Source organism: Gavialis gangeticus, unplaced genomic scaffold, assembly GCF_001723915.1.
Source record: "Gavialis gangeticus isolate Ggan-Ray unplaced genomic scaffold, GavGan_comp1, whole genome shotgun sequence".
NCBI classification, from domain to species: domain Eukaryota; kingdom Metazoa; phylum Chordata; order Crocodylia; family Gavialidae; genus Gavialis; species Gavialis gangeticus.
This window is the reverse complement of record NW_017728993.1, coordinates 67,009,981-67,015,173: the sequence shown is the minus strand read 5'-3', so window position 1 is coordinate 67,015,173 and position 5,193 is coordinate 67,009,981. Positions and strand designations below refer to the sequence as shown.

The 5,193-nt window shown below is 41.6% G+C and overlaps 1 protein-coding gene across 2 annotated transcripts in view; it reads right to left on the bottom strand.

Moving 5' to 3' along the window:
* The window catches only part of PRRX1 (paired related homeobox 1), a 110,636-nt gene that overhangs the window by 89,212 nt on the left and 16,231 nt on the right, over nt 1-5,193 (bottom strand). The window lies entirely within an intron of this gene.

Below are 5,193 nucleotides of genomic sequence, written 5' to 3'. Positions count from 1 at the left end.
ACATCCACGGAAAGCAACATTTCTGTGCATGTGAGAAACTGGAAGGTTTCATGGGCAACACGTTACCATGAGCCATGGGTTAGTAACTCCTGTTTGAAGTGAAAAGAAATGGAGAAGCCACTGCAGTCTCTGTAGTATCACAACACCACACACGAGTGCCACCCCCACAGAGGCATTACTGCACCCCTCTATTACATCACAGCATGCAGGGAACCTCAATACTGAGATATGCTGGAGGGAATATGTGCCCAAGAACCCACAGCACTGAACTATCACTGCATTCAGAAACCTTCAGCCACTGTTCTTGCTTTTAATGTGCACCATCTACTAGACAGCCATCTACTTGATTTCTACTCTGACAGCATCTTTTAAAGGTTTTCATACCAGTACAGATTTCAGGTGCTGCTCCCAAGATCACATTCTTGGCTGTAAGAACACTGGGGTGCTCTTCTGGCCAGCCAGGAGCACACTGGGAAAATATCTTCCAGAGCTGTTGGACTGAGATGAACAGACTACAGACCTAGATTACTACACCAAATCAAGGGTTAATTGGTTAAATGCCAAGCAAGTGTATATACATAGGCCAACAGCCTGTAGTGCATAAAAGAGGAGTGGGAAGGAGTGGGAAAAACTGAGAAATGGCATGGGATGACTATTAAAGCCAGTCTCCTGCCTAGGCTTTAGTTACATCCTTATGACAAAGCTGGTGGGGAAAACAGAGCTTACCTTGGAGAAGATCCTATGCTGTAACCTCCACCAAGCAAGCATGGGTTTAAAGCACGGGCATAACAGTTTGTACTAATAAGGTTGAAAGGGTTAGAGTAAAAACCATGTGGTATCCTGCAGTGTGCCTTCAGCCTTGACATATACATGGTGTCACACACGAAGGAGCACAGTGTCACTGTGGACACAGCCACTTAAGTACTATTTCAGTGTTGTCCACCATGCCTCGAGGTAGCCCAACTCAAGAAGAGTAACCTGAGCACTCAAGTTAACAATGCAGTGAGAACACGCTCAACAAAACCCTTCTAGCAAGAAAGCCAGGCTCTTCCCTGGCCCACCCCTTATTGGCAAAGACCTGGCACAATCATCACGTGTATGTTGTTGGAAACAGAGCTAAGAGAACAAGGGACTGCTTGGGCTGGTGTGACCAAAGAAAGCAGAGGACTACATATACATTTTAAAGCAGAACCCTGTGGCGATGAGTAGGGGCTGCATGGGGGTTCATGTGCATGCCCCGAGAGTGCCGGTGCACCCCCTGAATGGCCGTGCTCACCGCTTAGGTGATGGGTGGGGACAGGTGGGAGCGCTGGCGCCCCCCTGCAAGCTCTAGCCGATCACTGCAACCGCTCCCAGAAGCAGTTGCAGCCACTCCTGGAAGCGGCTGCAGTGATCAGAAGGGTCGGCCACAGAGGGACCCCCCCCCCAATCGGCAGGACCGGTCACAGGGGGGGCACGCATCACCCCTGAGTAAGACAGCATGAGTTGCCCATGGCAGAATCTATAAAAGGTGAGATGCTGAAATTCACTGAATGCATGAGAGGCAAGCTATATGTGGGGGGCATGCTATACATGACTACGGTCTAGGCACCCAAGGAAGAGGAGGAGGTGCAAATCCGTCAATAAAAATCTAGGCTGAGATGAGGCCTGTGGAATCTCCACTCCAACACCTAAGACCACCTGTGGATTCCCCAGAAGGACTTTCTGGATCCCTTGCTGTAAGGAGACACTTTGTCCCCGGGACTACATAAGACTCAAGCAAAGGTTTTCTGTTGTGCTTTGGCTTATTATATTGCATTTTAAATTAGACTAAGTTGTGTGTACTGTCACTGTGTCTTACTGGGCTGTGTATTAGCTTAGGTGAAGTTTTCTGTTTGTTCGTTGTCATATGCTTAAAGTTAAGAATTGTTGTGTTCAATGAATTCTGTCTTCAGAGAATGGACAATTCTTGTTCAAGCATTTATGAATTCAGTGCCACTGCCTAAAGTCTTGTATTAAATCTGGTAATACCCTCCACCGCTCCCTCATGGCATTTGTTTTTTGATGTTGGCAGGGGAGATTACAGTGTGCAAATCAACGACTGCCTAAAAAAAGTCACAGCTCTTTCTCTAAGGCATCTCCTCCCACCAGGCTGTGATGTGCATCATTCTACATCCCTATAATCTACCCAAAAGCTAAATTTCCTTTGGAAATTGTTACTAGGGTGGAGAACTAGAACCACAATGAGTCATTCTCATCAGAAACAGAGTTGAGACCAGACCATTGGAAAGGCCCAATACTTGTAATACTTCTATGACACTGTCTAAATTACTTATGATGCACGTAATTATGCAACAAAAAGATTTGCAAGAGTATAACCACATAATCCCCCAGGGTCTACTTAATATGTCTTTCACAAATGATTAGCTATACCATAAACAACAGGCAACCATGAACTACACAGCTATAATCCTATCAAGGAGATCTGGTGATATCAAAAACCACAGGAGCAGAGCTGAAGCTGCCAGAAAATCCCAGAAGGAATTGTTACCTAGGAATCTGAATTTTCCTTAGTTTTTTGCATTTTTTTTAATTTCATCCTCTACCCCTTCTTCATCCACCTATTCCATGATCATGTCCCTTGCCTTTCCCTTCCATGGAGATCAGCACAACCAATCAGTGTGACTGACGTAACCCCAAGGTATGAAGGGCCCAATGCTGAGTGTAGAATAGATAAATAATTTGGGTCCAGTTCTGTGACCTCTACTAACATGAATAATTCTCCTGAAGTCAATGGTTGTATCATGTGACTCAAGTCTTTAAATTATGCAGATGAGACCCATACATTCACCAAGTGGTACTTACATGAACAGCGCTACTGAATTCAGTGGGACTTCTCATGTAAGTAAAGTTTGCACAAAAGCACCATAAGGTATTATTTTCCATGCCATTACTGCTTTATAAATAATTTTAAAAAATGGAAAATAGATTGCCTAGTAGTGGGAATTGAGAGCAGATGACAGAAAGCTGATGTTCATTAAAAGCATTCAAGTAGTTTAGACCAAACATTTGTGTTTTATAATAGATTTCAAAATCTAACCTTAATAGAAATGTTTTCATTACGTTTTCAAAAACTTAGCTGAAAACCTTTTTCAGATTAAAAAGTTGGAAGCTTTCTGTTGATGTATTGAAAACACAAATGCAACAGCAGATTACCAGATCATGAGAACCAGGAAGTGAAGCCAATTATAATCAGAAAGTGAAATTGACTACATGGAAAAAAAAAAAAAATCTAATTTCACTCTCCAAAATGAGTGCAGTATGGCCAACATTAAAAAAATTTGAGTCAAGTCTCCGACACCACCCCGCACCCCAAATCATAAAACTTTTGAAGAATAGTAAATTTTCCATTGTTTTTGTTTGTTTTCTGTTTTTAAGGTTTGAGGTTGTCCCTTGGCTTATGTTTTCCAGCCTTTCTTTGAAACCATGAGGGGTAGAAACTTACTTAAAGAGTACCAAAAAAATGTGAAAAAAGGAAAGCACAAGCAACAGAAAGGGAAAAAAGCAGATCAGACTTTAAAAGATTCTCCCCTCTCCCTGAATTTCAGTGATTTAAGGCTTGTCCTACAGCCTTTATAGTGCTGAATAATTGTTGCTCATGTAAAATATCCCTAAGACTTCTTACATAAGCATACAAAAAAGCTGTTGGATTCAGCATCTATGGTTATGTTTGATAAAACAGGTAAGAAATGTTTTAAAAATATTTTTAGTCCAATCACATTTTCAAAAAAGGCAAAAGGGTTTTATTACCCCACTCCAAGAACAGTGTTGACAGTGTCCTCATCAGGATGCCACTTATGCTAAAGGATGATACAAGAGTTAAATGAGTTGAATAGTCTTGCCTTGTTTATGATTTGTAACTTGCTGGTGTTAACAACCAACCCTTCTGTAGACATTGTGCTTGTCCTTGGACTATATATAAGGGAACGAAGGTAAACTTAGCAGCTGCTAGTTTTAATAAATCTAAAATCCCATGAATGTTCTCTCTTTCTATTCACTGTCCATCCCAAGTCCACGATCTCCAAATCTTCTGAGAATGAACATTGTATATTAAAACATAAGTAGAGAGTCAGATGATACGAAAAAGGCTATAATAAACCTTTGGGGAAAAAAACAAAACAAAAAAATGAATAGGATTTCTTAGTAGATAGTAACTTCCCACCTCACAATTTGTGCCTTTCACACAATCCACCAAAGAGGTTTTCATTAGTGACTTTGGAGGGATCTGATGTGTCATATTGCTGGCCGTATACCCCATTCTGGTGGAATGAGATGTTTTGTCTTCTTTTAAAATGCAAGCTGTTTTAAGATGGGATCTAGCCATGGTAGATCTCAAAGTCTTTACAGACATCTCATTGTTTTTGAATGACCCTCTGTGGAAAAGTATTAATTTTGGTTTACAAACATTAGTCAGAACAGACTGAAATTAGAAAATGAACCAGCCAAGGAAAAAAAGAGGAGCTGTAAGGGAACTCACCAACCTAAACCACGGCAAGAATAGAAGAGAGCTTTCATCTAACACAGCAGTTCTCAATCTTTTTAAACTCAAGGCACCCCTAAACAGACTCAAGGCACTCCCCAGAAAATGCCGGCTCTTAGTTTTCACTCCTTTTTCATGACAGAAAAAATAATACAGCAATTTTGTTGCAAACAACTCAGAAAAACCACAGCAGGACAGAATGTGATTAACACTATGGATTCGTATTTGAAATCTCTGGGTTTATCTTGTTGATCATGTTTCACACCTAACAGTGCTAACATTACATGGCACCTCTGAAGGGCTCTCAAGGCATCCTATCTGACAGTCACTGTTCTAACCCATCCCCTTATATTCCCAAGGGTGAACAAAGGGGCAAGCAAGTTATGGGATTTGCCAGTCCCGGGGGAAAGGACAGGACCCCAGAGCGGTGATCCCCTGTGCCTGCTTTAACCGCTAGGTCACACTCCCACCCAAATCTCTTAACCTGAAGGATGAAGTTCTAGTCCACCCAGGTGCTACCACCCAGTTACAATAATGCTCAAACATACAGGGCTAATACATCAATTAAATAGACTTGGTTAGGAATTTTTCCCTATACAATTTTCAATAAAAGCATTGTTCTCATAATTTATTGCCTTCAAAATTGGAAAGGCTTTCAAGGAAAAAAGGCGGGG